The sequence below is a fragment of the Anomaloglossus baeobatrachus genome, chromosome 8, assembly GCF_048569485.1.
Source record: "Anomaloglossus baeobatrachus isolate aAnoBae1 chromosome 8, aAnoBae1.hap1, whole genome shotgun sequence".
Lineage (NCBI taxonomy): Eukaryota > Metazoa > Chordata > Amphibia > Anura > Aromobatidae > Anomaloglossus > Anomaloglossus baeobatrachus.
Window position 1 is genome coordinate 238,107,324 of NC_134360.1, and position 19,555 is coordinate 238,126,878.

Here is a 19,555-nt window from a genome sequence, read left to right on the forward strand (position 1 = left end):
AGCCTCTGTGCAAAGAACACCTAACACCGCCATATAGTGCGTAAAAAAATACTCCCAGACTGTGCGCACACAAAGTTGGAGTTTAAGGAAAATAAAAGTACTGCATAATATCACCACATATTGTTTTGTTCTAATATCCAAGTTGATCTTGGATAGTAAAGATTTAATTTGCATAGTGCTGAACTGGATATTAGTCCTGGTGGCCTAGAGTTGCGAAGATGGAGTGGTGATAAAACTAACAGTAGTGTTGTCTCAGGTGAGAAGAGCATAATTTGTAAAATCCCTGGTGGCCTATTGTGATCAAAATATAGAATGATGAAGAGGTTTATGGTATTATCCCTGGTGGTCTAGAGAATTAAGAGATTAAGGTTATATCATCTACTGGTCTATGAGTCTATAAGAGTAATAGTAAAATCACTGTTACTCTTCGTTATTTATTTGTTTCATGGTAAAATCCCTAATAATTTGTTATGTTAAATCAGGGATAATGAGGAAATCCCTGCTAGTCTAGGGTAGTAAAGAGATTTAGTGGAATATTTCCTTGCTTTTCTGGATGTTAAAAGAGATAATATTAAAATATTTGCTAGTCTAAGCTGAGGAAAGATACTAAAACTCCTGGTGGTCTGTGGTGATAAAAGTGTAAATGATAAAAGTCTTGCTAGTCTAATATAGTAAAGAGATTTATAGAAATATTTCCTTGGTTTTCTGGGATGTTAAACGAGATAATATTAAAATATTTGCTAGTCTAAGCTGAGGAAAGATACTAATATCCCTGGTGGTCGGTGGTGGTAAAAGTGGATATGATAAAAGTCTTGCTAGTCTAATATGGTAATGAGATTTATAAGAATATTTCCTTGGTTTTCTGGGATGTTAAAAGAGATATTAAAATATTTGCCAGACTAAGCTGAGAAAAGACACTAATATCCCTGGTGGTCTGTGGTGGTAAAAGTGGAAATAATAAAATCCATGCTAGTCTAATATGGTAAAAATATTCATAGCAATAGTTCCTTTGTTTTCTAGCATGTTAAAAGAGATATTAAAATATTTGCTAGTCTAAGCTGAGAAAAGACACTAATATCCCTGGTGGTCTGTGGTGGTAAAAGTGGAAATAATAAAATCCATTCTAGTCTAATGTGGTAAAAATATTCATAGAAATATTTCCTTGGTAGTATAGAACGTTAAGAGATGATATTAAAATATTTGCTAGTGTAAGCTGAGGAAGAGGTGTATAGTAAAATCCCTGGTGGTCTGTGGTGGTAAAAGTGGAAATGATAACCCTGCTAGTCTAATATGGTAAAGAGATTTATAGCAATATTTCCTTGGTTTTCTGGGATGTTAAACGAGATAATATTAAAATATTTGCTAGTCTAAGCTGAGGAAAGATACTAATATCCCTGGTGGTCTGTGGTGGTAAAAGTGGAGATGATAAGTCTTGCTAATCTAATATGGTAATGAGATTTATAAGAATATTTCCATGGTTTTCTGGGATGTTAAAAGAGATATTAAAATATTTGCCAGACTAAGCTGAGAAAAGACACTAATATCCCTGGTGGTCTGTGGTGGTAAAAGTGGAAATAATAAAATCCATTCTAGTCTAATGTGGTAAAAATATTCATAGAAATATTTCCTTGGTAGTATAGAATGTTAAGAGATGATATTAAAATATTTGCTAGTATAAGCTGAGGAAGAGGTGTATAGTAATATCCCTGGTGGTCTGTGGTGGTAAAAGTGGAAATGATAACCCTGCTAGTCTAATATGGTAAAGCGATTTATAGCAATATTTCTTTAGTGGTGTTAAAAGTGATAGTGGTATAAACACTGCCAATATAGGCTGGGGAACAGATTTATAATAGTATCCCTGGTGGTCTGGGGTGTTAAAAGGGTAATGTTAAAATCCTTGCTAATCTAAGGTGCTGCTAAACAGATTTATGGTAATGTCCCTGATGATTTACAGAGTTAAGAGCAATAATTGTAAAATCCCTCCTAGTCTAGGAAGATGAAGCTGTTTATGGTAATATCCCTGGTGGACTAGTGGTTAATCAATGTTTTCTAGTCATCCTAAGGTTTCAGCTTTGTGACAGGTAATAGTAGTTGTCAGTTCTGCAGGGATCTGAAGATCATAGCGCTATTCCATCCTATACAGTGGGGTCCTCACCAGAAACAGTCAGTAAAGTGCATTATTTTGGTATCTTTAATCCACAGATGCTTGGTTGTCATTTAATGTCACCCCGTAGATATCGGGGGTCGAGTGCAGCTCGGATCACCGTGGCTCCAGCTGTGGTTGATTGAGATTCGTAAAAGTCAAGAGAATTATATTGTTTAGCAAACAATGGAGAATCGATTCACCCTGGAGTCTTTTGTGAAATATCGCTACAAATAATTCTAGATTCTACTGTTCTCTTATGAGAGCCCTGAATGCATTTACTGGACACTGCCCTCCATACAAACACTGATGATGTCATATGATGTCATTCAGTGTCAGCTATCTTTATATTTTTAATAGATCCTGTAAAATTATTTTCTAGAGCATCATAGTCATGTTCTAGAGAGATGGGTTATCTTCAGTACAGTCCTAGCTTTTCCTAGAAGACATCTTGTTCCAGATCTAGAGACCAGTGAAACACTACCTTGGATTTGTTGCACTTGCGCCTTCTAGAACAGCAGAATCTCATTCTGGAGCAGTTGATTGTGTTGTTGAACTTGGTGTCTTCACATTAATCCTCCTGTAGACATCACAATTTTATTCTAGAGGAGATTGTAATCCTGTTGGTGAACATTGTGTTCCCGTGCCCGACTTCAGAGACTATAATCCTATTGTAGAGCGTTTTCTAGAGCAGCAGATAATCCTGTTACTGGGTATATTTAATCCTGTTCTAGAACTAAATGTGTTCTGTAGAATGTGCAGTAATGAAATCTTGATCTAGCATAAGGATGGCCAAATACAAGCAGAACACACTTCAGGATTCGCTCTTTTCTATGGAGTTTTATAAAACAAGTTACTTTTTTACTGTTTTATTCGTCTTTTCTTGAGCCCTTTTCTGATATTTTTGATTACTGCCTTTTTATCCTTAGCATTTTTTTTTTTTTATTTTCAGTGCGTTTTGTACTTGCATTTCAGGTTTTTTTTTTTTGGGTTTTTTTTTTAAACTCCAATAGACAATAAAATACTGGTATCAGTTTTTGAAGCAAAACATTGACAAACACATGAAATAATGCCAGGTGTCTTTTGAGCCTTTCCATTGACTTGTATTTACACTGAACAAAATATAAACGCAACAGTCTTGTTTTTGCTCCCATTTTAGAGTGGCCTTTTATTGTGTCCAGAGAAAAGTGCACCTATGCAATAATCATGTTGCCTAAGGCACACCTGTGCAATAATCATGTTGCCTAAGGCGCACCTGTGCAATAGTCATGCTGCCTAAGGCGCACCTGTGCAATAATCATGCTGCCTAAGGCGCACCTGTGCAATAATCATGCTGCCTAAGGCGCACCTGTGCAATAATCATGCTGCCTAAGGCGCACCTGTGCAATAATCATGCTCCCCTAAGGGTATGTGCGCACATTGCGTTCTATTCCCCAGCGTTTAAGTCACTGCATGTGCATTTCAAAACGCAGCCGAAAAGGTGCGTTTTGAAAGCATTGTGCCATGCTGAATTCTTGCTGAATTCATGCGTTCTGGATGCTTGCGCTGCCATAGACAGTGTGGCAAAAGCATCCAGAACGCACAAAAGAAGTGACATGTTGCTTTTTAGAATGCAGCGTTTTGTCAGCAGCAGAAATGCTGCGTCGGGCGGCACGGTGGCTCAGTGGTTAGCACTGCAGTCTTGTGGTGGCTCAGTGGTTAGCACTGCAGTCTTGTAGCGCTGGGGTCCTGGGTTCAAATCCCACCAAGGACACCATCTGGAAGGAGTTTGTATGTTCTCCCCGTGTTTCCCTGGGTTTCCTCCGGGTTCTTCGGTTTCCTCCCACGCTCCAAAGACATACAGATAGGGAATTTAGATTGTGAGCCCCAATGGGGACAGTGTTGCAAATGTATGTAAAGCGCTGTGGAATTAATATCGCTATATAAATGAATAAAATTATTGTTATTAATTATTATTGTTCTGAACCGCAATGTGCGGATGGAATTTGCACAATATTCATAGATTGTGCTGGGGACTCAGGATGCATGCGTTTACGCTGCAGCGCAAAACGCAGCGTAATCGTATGAAAAAAATGCAACATGCGCACACAGCCTTAGGCACGCCTGTGCAAGAATCTTGCTGCCTAAGGCACACCTGTGCAATAATCATGCTGCCTAATGCGTACCCGTGCAGTAATCGTGCTGCTTAAGTCACACATGTGCAGTAATCCTGCTGTCTAATCAGCATCTTGATATGTCACACCTGTGAGGGGGATGAATTATCTCTGCAAAGGAGAAGAGGAGAAGTGATCACTAAGGGTACTTTCACACTTGCGTTTTTTTCCTTCCGTCACAATCCGCCCTTTTGGAAAACAGCGGAATCCGTTAATGCAGGGGTCTCTAACTCAGCTGGGTGTATGGGCCGCACACAGAAAAAAAATAATTTGAGGGGCCACATTCTTTTCAGGACAAAGTGACATTGGTAGTGGTACGGCAGTGGTACTAATATAATATATATATATATATCTCTATCGCACACATTTTTTTTGTAAGTAATACAGTTTTATTTACAATAAGCACCGCATAGTAATTTTGGCCAACATCTTGTAGTAATGTGCCCCATCCTGTTCCCCATTCTGTAAAAATGTGCGCATCCTTGCCCCCTTGTAGCAATGTGCCCCATGCAGGTCCCCTTCTTATAATAATGTGCCCCATGCAGGTCCCCTTCCTATAGTAATGTGCTTCATGCAGGTCCCTTTCTTGTATTAATGTGCTCCATGCATGTCTTCTTGTAGTAATCACACACACACACACACACACACACACACACACACACACCCTGTGCAGCCTCAGCTGACACACACACACACACACACACACACAAACCCTGTGCAGCTTCAGCTGACACACACACACACACACCCTGTGCAGCCTCAGCTGACACACACGCACACACACACAAACCCTGTGCAGCCTCAGCTGACACACACACACACCCTGTGCAGCCTCAGCTGACACACACGCACACACACACAAACCCTGTGCAGCCTCAGCTGACACACACACACACCCTGTGCAGCCTCAGCTGACACACACGCACACACACAAACCCTGTGCAGCCTCAGCTGACACACACACACACACACCCTGTGCAGCCTCAGCTGACACACACGCACACACACACAAACCCTGTGCAGCCTCAGCTGACACACACACACACCCTGTGCAGCCTCAGCTGACACACACGCACACACACACACCCTGTGCAGCCTCAGCTGACACACACACACACACACACACACACACACAAACCCTGTGCAGCTTCAGCTGACACACACACACACACCCTGTGCAGCCTCAGCTGACACACACGCACACACACACAAACCCTGTGCAGCCTCAGCTGACACACACACACACCCTGTGCAGCCTCAGCTGACACACACGCACACACACACAAACCCTGTGCAGCCTCAGCTGACACACACACACACCCTGTGCAGCCTCAGCTGACACACACGCACACACACAAACCCTGTGCAGCCTCAGCTGACACACACACACACACACCCTGTGCAGCCTCAGCTGACACACACGCACACACACACAAACCCTGTGCAGCCTCAGCTGACACACACACACACCCTGTGCAGCCTCAGCTGACACACACGCACACACACACAAACCCTGTGCAGCCTCAGCTGACACACACACATACCCTGTGCAGCCTCAGCTGACACACACGCACACACACAAACCCTGTGCAGCCTCAGCTGACACACACACACACACCCTGTGCAGCCTCAGCTGACACACACACACAAACCCTGTGCAGCCTCAGCTGACACACACACACACCCTGTGCAGCCTCAGCTGACACACACGCACACACACAAACCCTGTGCAGCCTCAGCTGACACACACACACACACACACACACACACACCCTGTGCAGCCTCAGCTAAGAGACACACACACACAAACCCTGTGCAGCCTCAGCTGACACACACACACACACACCCTGTGCAGCCTCAGCTAACAGACACACACACACACACACACACACACACACACCCTGTGCAGCTTCAGCTAACACACACACACTCCCTGTGCAGCCTCAGCTGACAGACACACACACACACCCTGTGCAGCTTCAGCTAACACACACACACTCCCTGTGCAGCCTCAGCTGACAGACACACACACACACCCTGTGCAGCCTCAGCTGACACACACACACACACACACACACACACTCCCTGTGCAGCCTCATCCAGCAGCAGAAACACACACACACTCCCTGTGCAGCCTCAGCCAGCAGCAGAAACACACACACACAAAAACATTCTGCTCACCTATCCTCCGTCGGCTCAGCAGCACGCAGACATGTGGACCTGATAATGATCACAGCTCCTGCCTGTCACTGCTGAACTTTCTGCCGGCGCGTGCAGAGCAGTTCTCACTGCACAACAGCCACTGGCCAATCACAGGTAAGCATCTGAGGTCATATGGAGCAGGTGCTTGCCTCTGATTGGCAGGCGGCTGTTATTGTGTTCTGCAGCGAGAACTTTACTGTGCCCGGCAAAGGCAAAACTGGAAACTGAAATAGATAGCTGGCAGCTGCGGCCCTGCACCGGTCGCCATCTTTGCCGGGTCCACGGGCCAGCGGGCTGCAAGAAGCCACCTGAAGGGCCGCATGCGGCCTGCGAGCCGCGTGTTTGAGACCCCTGCGTTAATGGTTTCCGCTGTTTCCCATAGACTTGTATGGATGACGGATTGTGCCAAAAGGACCTGCGCTGCTTCCGCCATGCGACGCTGCGTTGCTCTGTCGGGCGGCGCTGCGTTGCTTCCGCCGGGCGGAAGGAACGCAGCATGTGACGTTTTTTTGAGCAGCGGAATCCTTAGGATTTCACTACGCATGCTCTCTCTGGCTCCCTGCACCCGTAACCAGGGTACACATCGGGTAACCAAGCAAAGTGCTTTTCCTAGTTACCCGATATTTACCCTGGCTATGTGTGCAGGGAGCCCGACACTTCCCCGCTTTGCTCCGCCCCCTCCCGCACTCCACTCCGCATGTACACACACACGCGCGCACACACACACGCGTACACACACTCACCTGTCCTCAGCGCCATGACCCGCTCGGCTCCACCCACCCCGCACTCCAATTCCCGCCCCCCCGCACACATTCTCGGCGGCCGAACGATCAGCTGATCAACCGGCTGCTGTGAGTGATCAGCTGATCACCCCGGCGACCGGCTGCTGTGAGCGATCAGCTGATCACCCGGCGACCGGCTGCTGTGAGCGATCAGCTGAGCGCCTGGCAGCCGGGTGATCAGCTGATCGTTCACAATAGTCTGCAGCTGGTAAGACTGTAAAAAAAAAAAAAAAAAAAAAAAAAAAAGCTTCGTTGTTTTGTACGATCCGTTGTGCCACTATATGCAACACATCCGTTGCATCCGTCACACAACGAAATGCGACAGATTTCGTTCAACGCAAGTGTGAAACTAGCCTTAGTGCATGTTCACACAGCAATATTTTCTCGTGGATTTGGAGTGGACGCCCACCAAAAGGCACTTAAAAACAGCTTTCAACTGTTTAGAATTTCCAATGACGCAAAGAGGTTTAAAAAGAAAGTGACCGCTCCACTCTTCTGGTGCTTTTTGTTCTGAAGATTCTCTGTACTTTAGGCCTAAAACACACTTCCGCAAAAAAAATGTCCGTGTGACACGGTCTGTTTTTGGGGTCCGTGTTCCGTTTTTTCGGGGCGTTTCTCCGGTACATATGGCATCCGTGCGATGGCGTATGCGAGCCGTGTGTACGTGTAAAATGTCCGTGTTTGTGTGTAAAATGCCCGTGTATGTGTACGTGGAATGTCCGTGTGGAATGTCCGTGTGTGTTGCACAATGTCGTTGATACATGTCGGCTGACAGCAGACAGAGTTGCGCGATGAGAATGAACACGGGTGAACTTCACCCGACTTCATTGTCATGCCGCGGCTCTCTCTGTGCCGCGTACTGATTAGCGGTCACCTGTGAAGGATTCACCAGTGACCGCTAATCCCCCGAGTGACTGAAGTGAGCAGTCCTCTCTCATACTTACCGCTCCCCGATCACCAGCGCAGCGAGGAACAGCTGTGCAGAGAATACGCGGCAACAATTACTTTGTTTAATGAGCGGCCGGCATATTCAATCTCGTATTCCCTGCTTTCCCCACCCACAGACGCCTGTGATTGGTTGCAGTTAGACACGCCCCCACGCTGAGTGACAGCTGTCTCACTGCACCCAATCACAGCAGCCGGTGGGCGGGTCTATACTGTGCAGTAAAATAAATAAATAAATAATTTAAAAAAAACGGCGTGCGGTCCCCCCAATTTTAATACCAGCCAGATAAAGCCATACGGCTGAAGGCTGGTATTCTCAGGATGGGGAGCCCCACGTTATGGAGAGCCCCCCAGCCTAACAATATCAGTCAGCAGCCGCCCAGAATTAACGCATACATTAGATGCGACAGATCTGGGACTGTACCCGGCTCTTCCCGATTTGCCCTGGTGCATTGGCATTCGGGGTAATAAGGAGTTAATGGCAGCCCATAGCTGCCACTAAATCCTAGATTAATCATGTCAGGCGTCTCCCCGAGATTCCTTCCATGATTAATCTGTAAATTACAGTAAATAAACACACACACCCCAACAATCCTTTATTAGAAAAAAAAACACTAACAAATTGCCTTGTTCACCAATTTTATAAGCCCGAAAAAGCCCTCCATGTCCGGCGTAATCCAGGATGGTCCAGCGTCGCTTCCAGCTCTGCTGCATGAAGGTAACGGAGCTGCAGAAGACACCGCCGCTCCTGTCAGCTCCACGCAACAAATGAAGGGAATAGCGGAATTAAATGAAATAAAAGAATTGTATGTTCAACACTGATGACCGTGGTCTTCAAGCGCGGCGCTAAACCTGTTTTTCTCCAGTTCCGAATTTGATATTCAGCGTGGGGGGCGTGTCTGACTGCAACCAATCACAGGCGTCTGTGGGTGGGGAAAGCAGGGAATACGAGATTGATGAGCGGCCGGCATATTCAAAGTAATTGTTGCCGCGTATTCTCTGCACAGCTGTTCCTCGCCGCGCTGGTGATCGGGGAGCGGTATGAGCCGGGGGAAGAAAAAAACTGAGCGCCAATGTAAGTATGACTGAGAACAGCAGAAAAAAAGGTAAGTATACTGAATTTAATTTAAAAAAAAAATAAAAATAAGATCGCTAGTGTAAAAATGCACACGCACGAAACATGCTGAACACGGACATACTCCATGTGCGGTCCGTACAGGCACGGACCCATAGACTAAAGCGGGTCCGTGCCTGCGTGCTGCCGGCCAAAAACGGACATGTCGTCCGGGTAGAAAAGCGCACACACGTACTTACCACACGGACACACGTTCCTTGTGATTTTACGTGTATGTGCCATCTACCATTGAATAACATGGGTCTCCGTGTGTACGTGTCTCCGGTACGTGCAAATACGTACCGCACACGTAAAAAAAAAACCGGATGTGTGTTGCGAGTCTTAAACACTGAACAGTAATATAAACACAACACTGGTGTTTGCTCCCATTCTTCATGAGTTGAACTCTAAGGGCAAGCACGCACTTTGCGTTCATCTACTTGCAGTTCTAAACGCACGTTTTGGGCTTAATTGATTTGACCAAAGTTGCCTTTTTCAGAACTTTAGCGCTGAAAACGCATGCGTATTTACCGCATTTAAGATGCGTTTTCAGCGCTTTTTACCTGCTTTTTCACCTGCGTTTTGACAGATGCATTTTGAACAACAAGACACTGATAAATAAAGTTTAATTAGTCATACAGAATGAAAAAAGAGAAAAAAAAGGATAAAATCTATATTAATGGAAAAAATAATGAAAATATATATATTTCATAAAATTATAGCGGTAATATACATTGTATCGCTAATATAGCAATAAATGCATATTTTTCTCAAATTTAATTGTCAGATTATGTGTGTGTGTCAAGGGACATATCAAATCATTATTTTGAAGTCCAAAATGCATGTTTTCTGCACTGGAAAAGCAGGTAAAACGCTGGAATTTGAAGGAATCTTGGTTTTTGCCATTTCTCATTGACTTCAATGTTAGCAAAACTGACCTAAAATGGCAAAAACAATTGACATGCTGCTTCTTTGAACGCATGGTTTTTGCAACAAAATATGCAAATTAAACGCAGCGTTTTGAAACGCAAAGTGCGGTCTGAAAATCAACAGTTTCCATTGACTTTGCTGGAAAACCAAAACGGATGCCTTTAGGCAGAAAAAAGGTGCTTCTCAAAACGGACCAAAAAAAGCAGTGGAAACGCAAAGTGCGTTCTTAGCCTAAGACAATTTCTATGTACAAAAGGCTTTATTCTCTCAAATATTGTTCACAAATTTGTCTAAGGGTATGTACACACTGAGGTTCTGCTCAAATTCTGCTTCAAAGACAATACAAAAAGACTCCAAGTTTTTAAGGAGGATTTGGAAAGTTTTTTGCTGAGTTTCTGCTCCAAAAGCTCCTGAAAATCTCAGCATGCACACACCCTAAGGCGGGCTTTGCACGTTGCGACATCGCAAGCCGATGCTGCGATGTCGCACGCGATAGTCCCCGCTACCCGTCGCAGCAGCGACATCTTGTGATTCCTGGCGTACCGAACATTATCGCTACGGCAGCTTCACACGCACTCACCTGTCCTGCGACGTCGCTCTGGCCGGCGTCCCGCCTCCTTCCTAAGGGGGCGGGTCGTACAACGTCAGAGTGACGTCACACGGCAGGCGGCCAATCAAAGCGGAGGGGCGGAGATGAGCAGGATGTAAACATCCCGCCCACCTCCTTCCTTCCACAGAGCCGGTGGCGGCAGGTAAGGAGATGTTCCTCGCTCCTGCGGCTTCATACACAGCGATGTGTGCAGCCGCAGGAACGAGGAACAACATCGTACCTGTCGCGGCAGCGTAATTTTGAAAAAGTCGGAGCCTGCACCGATGATACGATAACGATGCTTTTGCGCTCGTTAATCGTATCATCTAGTATTTACACACTACGATGTCGAAAGTGACGCCGGATGTGCGTCACTTTCGATTTGACCCCACCGACATCGCATGTGCGATGTTGCAACGTGCAAAGCCGCCCTAAGGCTATGCATGCACGCAGTGTCTGGTGCAGAATTGTTCTGCACCCAAAACTGCATCTTCTGGCAGAAAAATGCACAGAAACACAAGGGTTTTTTTGCCATGCATTTTTTGTAATGAAATCAATAGGTGAAAGGCCTGAAAAGTGCAAGTAAACAAATGCACAGAGAATTGACATGATGCAGTTATTTTCTGCACCAAAACCTGCAAGGAAAAAATAAGCAACATGTGCACAGCACTTCAGAATTCTCATTGACTTTGCTGGGATAAGGATAGACATGTCACAAAACTGCACCAGAAAACGCACTGCCTTAATCTTGTTTGGCAGTCCTTGTCGTGTTCTCCACACTGTTTTTAAAATCGGAAAATATAAAGTGCTGCGTTATTAACTGGGTTAGACCCAATTTCTTAGATGTCACCTGTGGTTGTAACCCTACTTGAGATGAATGAGTCTTCAGAAATGTGAACCAGATAAGATTCAGTCCAAATCTGCATGAAAGTATAAAAAGAAAGGGCCAGGAAGGGGTTAAAAATAACAGAAGATTGTACTCCTCTGTCCTAGCACCGCAGCTCCTCTAGTTCTGACTCGGCCACATGGGGTACGAGGATGATCTCCATGGCGTGCCTCGTTCACCATGAGATTGCGTGAAGGAGATACGTACTCCGGTCCAATCCAATTTAAAAACGAATCCAAAATGAGCGGAGAACCAGGTGACGGTCTGGAGGTAGCACAGGTGACGGTCTGGAGGTAGCACAGGTGATGGTCTGGAGGTAGCACAGGTGACGGTCTGGAGATAGCACAGGTGACGGTCTGGAGATAGCACAGGTGACGGTCTGGAGATAGCACAGGTGACGGTCTGGAGGTAGCACAGGTGACGGTCTGGAGGTAGCACAGGTGACGGTCTGGAGATAGCACAGGTGACGGTCTGGAGATAGCACAGGTGAGGAGCTCTGGAGATAGCACAGGTGATGGTCTGGAGATAGCACAGGTGAGGAGCTCTGGAGATAGCACAGGTGAGGAGCTCTGGAGATAGCACAGGTGACGGTCTGGCGGTAGCACAGGTGACGGTCTGGCGGTAGCACAGGTGACGGTCTGGAGGTAGCACAGGTGACGGTCTGGAGGTAGCACAGGTGACGGTCTGGAGGTAGCACAGGTGACGGTCTGGAGGTAGCACAGGTGACGGTCTGGAGGTAGCACAGGTGACGGTCTGGAGGTAGCACAGGTGACGGTCTGGAGATAGCACAGGTGACGGTCTGGAGATAGCACAGGTGACGGTCTGGAGATAGCACAGGTGACGGTCTGGAGATAGCACAGGTGACGGTCTGGAGGTAGCACAGGTGACGGTCTGGAGGTAGCACAGGTGACGGTCTGGAGGTAGCACAGGTGACGGTCTGGAGGTAGCACAGGTGACGGTCTGGAGATAGCACAGGTGACGGTCTGGAGATAGCACAGGTGACGGTCTGGAGATAGCACAGGTGACGGTCTGGAGGTAGCACAGGTGACGGTCTGGAGGTAGCACAGGTGACGGTCTGGAGGTAGCACAGGTGACGGTCTGGAGGTAGCACAGGTGACGGTCTGGAGGTAGCACAGGTGACGGTCTGGAGATAGCACAGGTGACGGTCTGGAGATAGCACAGGTGACGGTCTGGAGATAGCACAGGTGACGGTCTGGAGATAGCACAGGTGACGGTCTGGAGATAGCACAGGTGACGGTCTGGAGGTAGCACAGGTGACGGTCTGGAGATAGCACAGGTGACGGTCTGGAGATAGCACAGGTGAGGAGCTCTGGAGATAGCACAGGTGATGGTCTGGAGATAGCACAGGTGAGGAGCTCTGGAGATAGCACAGGTGAGGAGCTCTGGAGATAGCACAGGTGACGGTCTGGAGATAGCACAGGTGAGGAGCTCTGGAGATAGCACAGGTGATGGTCTGGAGATAGCACAGGTGAGGAGCTCTGGAGATAGCACAGGTGATGGTCTGGAGATAGCACAGGTGAGGAGCTCTGGAGATAGCACAGGTGACGGTCTGGAGATAGCACAGGTGACGGTCTGGAGGTAGCACAGGTGACGGTCTGGAGGTAGCACAGGTGACGGTCTGGAGGTAGCACAGGTGACGGTCTGGAGGTAGCACAGGTGACGGTCTGGAGGTAGCACAGGTGACGGTCTGGAGATAGCACAGGTGACGGTCTGGAGATAGCACAGGTGACGGTCTGGAGATAGCACAGGTGACGGTCTGGAGATAGCACAGGTGACGGTCTGGAGGTAGCACAGGTGACGGTCTGGAGGTAGCACAGGTGACGGTCTGGAGGTAGCACAGGTGACGGTCTGGAGGTAGCACAGGTGACGGTCTGGAGGTAGCACAGGTGACGGTCTGGAGATAGCACAGGTGACGGTCTGGAGATAGCACAGGTGACGGTCTGGAGATAGCACAGGTGACGGTCTGGAGGTAGCACAGGTGACGGTCTGGAGGTAGCACAGGTGACGGTCTGGAGGTAGCACAGGTGACGGTCTGGAGGTAGCACAGGTGACGGTCTGGAGGTGGCACAGGTGACGGTCTGGAGATGGCACAGGTGATGGTCTGGAGATAGCACAGGTGACGAGCGGACATGATGTTGGTGTAACTAGTGATGCTCCACAGGGACCCAAGAGGTAAGGAGGTCACCACCACCTCCGAAGTGGAAGGAGTTGTGCATTATCATGAGTTATTGGATTGCCTATATTATTCCTGCACTGGGACCTCTTCTGTCTCGGTCTACCACCATCTTTTAATATTTTGTAACCCTTTCCCAACCCTAAACGTTTTTTTGGTTTTTTTTTAGCAAAATGGAGTTTAGTTGGTCATTATTTGTCTTTGTTTCTGCAAATCAAGTCCAAAAAAGTGTTATAAATAAATCGTTTCACTCATCCTTTGAGTTCGCTCACCCTTCAGGCTATGTTCACACAGGGTATCTTTTGTTATGTGTGTTTTGAGTGCATCTTGAGACTGCATCTCATTTTCTGACAATGCATTGCGTTTTTCCTGTGTTTTTCCCAATGCGTTTTGTAAGTCAAATCTATTGACTGAAAGGGCTCAAAAACGCGGTAAAAACACCAAAAGAATTGACACGTTGTATCTTCAAAAACGCAGCCAAGATGCAGCCAGCCAAAGATGCCCAGTGTGGACAGCAAAATCGAAATCTCATAGACTTTGCTGGGAGAAGGAAATGCATGCATTTAGGTGCATCTTTGTGACCTCAAAAACGCAGCAAAAGATTCAGTGTGTGAACTTAGCCTTACTATAAATATAAGTGCAATCTGATAACAAATCTCAGTGCACTCGCCCCAATGTTATTCAATGAGTCAGTGCTGATCTGCCATTTATTTCGCCCCAATATTCACCCTGAGAAAAAGCTCGCAGCATGCTGTGTATGGTTGCGTAAATCGGATGGGATTCGCCAATACAAGTCTATGGGTGCTAGAAAAAAAAAAAGTCGTATGCCACAGTGTATCCATTTGCTGTCCAATTTTTACGGATACATCACCATTATGCAGCATAAAGCATCCTGTAAATGATTAATAATAGTTGCTGAGATTAAAAAGGAGAAAAAAATGGCGCACTCGCATGATATACGGAATACCAAACGGATGTCACTTGTCCAAGTCTTCTGGATGAGAAAGAGACCAATTTTGTTTTATGCGGAACTGGAAGCGGAAGCCTTAACTTACTGTTTATATAATCGCTCTAAACAATGTATCAAGATATTTTGAACAAAGTATCTATTTATAAAATAAGACTCTGAGTGTAAATAAGTCTCTTTACGGAGTGGCAGTTGCATCATGAAGTGACGTCACGTCTGTGCTTCATCAGGACTGAACCGAGGGTCCGAGACCCCGCAATCCCCACACACAGGAGCACAGATGACCGCAGAGGAACCGCCTGAGAAATTCACTGCAAGTGCAGAATAATGTAACTTTGGGCACTTAGCAACCAATTATAAAGCTGATTGCACAGACATTTTCCAATAGTGAGGTAATGCCAGGCTGTGAATGTGGAGCCCCTTCCCTTTCCCACAAAGGGTTTGTCTTTTTTCTTACAAATATCTCTTTAGAGGCGAGCAAATGAAGTGGATCAGCCTGAAGGCAACTAAGCAAAGCGAGGAGGCGCAGGAGGACCCCCAGGACTGATGGCAGCTTCACTTTCCAGCCTGTTACCCCGACTGTGGAAGCCAATTTACAAAAGTTTTATACATGACTTGAAGTCTGGTGTCTGCAGAACATTATACAGTACTACGGTATATTCTACTGTTACTACAGGCACAGGAAAGTAGCACCTCACAGGCTTCACACCACCAGCGAATTTATAACAGATATTATCAGATAGGAGGAGGCAGTATTACAGTATAGCCGTTATATTCTTGTACATAGGAGCAGTATTATAGCAGTTATAGTCTTGTACATAGAGAGCAGTATTATAGCAGTTATATTCTTGTACATAGGGGGCAGTATTATAGTAGTTATATTCTTGTACATAGGGGCAGTATTATAGTAGTTATATTCTTGTACATAGGGGGCAGTATTATAGTAGTTATATTCTTGTACATAGGAGCAGTATTATAGTAGTTATATTCTTGTACATAGGGGCAGTATTATAGTAGTTATATTCTTGTACATAGGGGCAGTATTATAGTAGTTATATTCTTGTACATAGGGGCAGTATTATAGTAGTTATATTCTTGTACATAGGAAGCAGTATTATAGTAGTTCTATTCTTGTACATAGAGGCAGTATTATAGTAGTTATAGTCTTGTACATAGACGCGGTATTATAGTAGTTATATTCTTGTACATTGGGGCAATATTATAGTAGTTATATTCTTGTACATAGAGGCAGTATTATAGTAATTACATTCTTGTACATAGGGGCAGTATTATAGTAGTTATATTCTTGTACATTGGGGCAATAATATAGTAGTTATATTCTTGTACATAGAGGCAGTATTATAGTAATTACATTCTTGTACATAGGGGCAGTATTATAGTAGTTATATTTTTGTACATAGAGGCAGTATTATAGTAGTTCTATTCTTGTACATAGAGGCAGTATTATAGTAGTTATATTCTTGTACATAGGGGCAGTATTATAGATGTTATATTCTTGTACATAGGGGCAGTAGTATAGTAGTTATATTCTTGTACATAGGGAGCAGTATTATAGTAGTTCTATTCTTGTACATAGAGGCAGTATTATAGTAGTTATAGTCTTGTACATAGACGCGGTATTATAGTAGTTATATTCTTGTACATTGGGGCAATATTATAGTAGTTATATTCTTGTACATAGGGGCAGTATTATAGTAATTACATTCTTGTACATAGGGCAGTATTATAGTAGTTATATTTTTGTACATAGGGGCAGTATTATAGTAGTTATATTCTTGTACATAGGGGGCAGTATTATAGTAGTTATATTCTTGTACATAAGGAGCAGTATTATAGTAGTTATATTCTTGTACATAGGAGCAGTATTATAGTAGTTATATTCTTGTACATAGGAGCATTATTATAGTAGTTATATCCTTGTACATAAGGGACAGTATTATAGTAGTTATATTTTTGTACATGGGGGCAGTATTGTAGTAGTTATATTCTTGTACATAAGGGACAGTATTATAGTAGTTATATTCTTGTACATAAGGGACAGTATTATAGTAGTTATATTCTTGTACATGGGGGCAGTATTATAGTAGTTATATTCTTGTACATAAGGAGCAGTATTATAGTAGTTATATTCTTGTACATAGGAGCAGTATTATAGTAGTTATATTCTTGTACATAGGAGCATTATTATAGTAGTTATATCCTTGTACATAAGGGACAGTATTATAGTAGTTATATTCTTGTACATGGGGGCAGTATTATAGTAGTTATATTCTTGTACATGGGGGCAGTATTGTAGTAGTTATATTCTTGTACATAAGGGACAGTATTATAGTAGTTATATTCTTGTACATGGGGGCAGTATTATAGTAGTTATATTCTTGTACATAGGGGCAGTATTATAGTAGTTATATTCTTGTACATAAGGGACAGTATTATAGTAGTTATATTCTTGTACATGGGGGCAGTATTGTAGTAGTTATATTCTTGTACACAGGAGCAGTATTATAGTAGTTATATTCTTGTACATGGGGGCAGTATTGTAGTAGTTATATTCTTGTACATAAGGGACAGTATTATAGTAGTTATATTCTTGTACATGGGGGCAGTATTATAGTAGTTATATTCTTGTACATAGGGGCAGTATTATAGTAGTTATATTCTTGTACATAAGGGACAGTATTATAGTAGTTATATTCTTGTACATGGGGGCAGTATTGTAGTAGTTATATTCTTGTACACAGGAGCAGTATTATAGTAGTTATATTCTTGTACATGGGGGCAGTATTATAGTAGTTATATTCTTGTACATAAGGAGCAGTATTATAGTATTTATATTCTTGTACATAAGGAGCAGTATTATAGTAGTTATATTCTTGTACATAGGGGAAGTATTAAGTTATATTCTTGTACATAGGGGCAGTATTATAGTAGTTATAGTCTTGTACATAGGGGACAGTTTCATAGTAGTTATATTCTTGTATATAGGAGCAGTATTATAGTAGTTATATTCTTGTACATAGGGGCAGTATTATAGTAGTTATATTCTTGTATATAGGGGCAGTATTATAGTAGTTATATTCTTGTACATAGGGGACAGTATCATAGCAGTTATATTCTTGTACATAGGGGCAGTATTATAATAGTTATATTCTTGTACAGTCATATGAAAAAGTTTGGGCACCCCTATTAATGTAACCTTTTTTCTTTATAACAATTTGGGTTTTTGCTATTTCAGTTTCATATATCTAATAACTGATGGACTGAGTAATATTTCTGGATTGAAATGAGGTTTATTGTACTAACAGAAAATGTGCAATCCGCATTTAAACAAAATTTGACCGGTGCAAAAGTATGGGCACCGCAACATAAAAGTGACATTAATATTTTGTAGATCCTCCTTTTGCAAAAATCACAGCCTCTAGTTGCTTCCTGTAGCTGTTAATGAGTTCCTGGATCCTGGATGAAGGTATTTTTGACCATTCCTGTTTACAAAACAATTCCAATTCAGTTAAGTTTGATGGTCGCCGAGCATGGACAGCCGCTTCACATCATCCCACAGATTTTCAATGATATTCAGGTCTGGGGACTGGTATAGCCATTCCAGAACATTGTAATTGTTCCTCTGCATGAATGCCTGAGTAGATTTGGAGCGGTGTTTTGGATCATTGTCTTGCTGAAATATCCATCCCCTGCGTAACTTCAACTTCCTCACTGATTCTTACACATTATTGTCAAGAATCTGCTGATACTGAGTTGAATCCATGCGACCCTCAACTTTAACAAGATTCCCGGAGCCGGCATTGGCCACACAGCCCCAAAGCATGATGGAACCTCCACCAAATTTACTGTGGGTAGCAAGTGCTTTTCTTGGAATGCCGTGTTTTTTTGCCTCCATCCATAATGTCTTTTTGTATGACCAAACAACTCAATCTTTGTTTCATCAATTTCTTGATTTGAACACTCCTAACTACTTTTTACTGACTTACTAAAGCACTAAATTGGTTTTGTAACCTCATTGAGCTTTGAACTTCATAGGCAGGTGTATCCAATCATGAGAAAAGGTATTTAAGGTGGCCACTTGCAATTTGCTCTCCTATTTGAATCTCCTATGAAGAGTGGCATCATGGGCTCTTCAAAACAACTCTCAAATGATCTGGAAACAAAGATTATTCAACATAGTTGTTCAGGGGAAGGAGACAAAAAGTTGTCTCAGAGATTTAAACTGTCAGTTTCCACTGTGAGGAACATAGTAAGGAAATGGAAGAACACAGGTACAGTTCTTGTTAAGCCCAGAAGTGGCAGGCCAAGAAAAATATCAGAAAGGCAGAGAAGAATGGTGAGAACAGTCAAGGACAATCCACAGACCACCTCCAAAGACCTGCAGCATCATCTTGCTGCAGATGGTGTCAGTGTGCATCGGTCAACAATACAGCGCACGTTGCACAAGGAGAAGCTGTATGGGAGAGTGATACGAAAGAAGCCATTTCTGCAAGCACGCCACAAACAAAGTCGCCTGAGGTATGCAAAAGCACATTTGGACAAGCCAGTTACATTTTGGCAGAAGGTCCTGTGGACTGATGAAACAAAGATTGAGTTGTTTGGTCATACAAAAAGGCGTTATGCATGGAG

General features: G+C 44.1%; 1 protein-coding gene across 11 annotated transcripts in view; it reads left to right on the top strand.

The window, feature by feature from the left end:
* Positions 1–19,555, top strand: part of DAB1 (DAB adaptor protein 1) — a 955,902-nt gene that overhangs the window by 622,706 nt on the left and 313,641 nt on the right. The window lies entirely within an intron of this gene.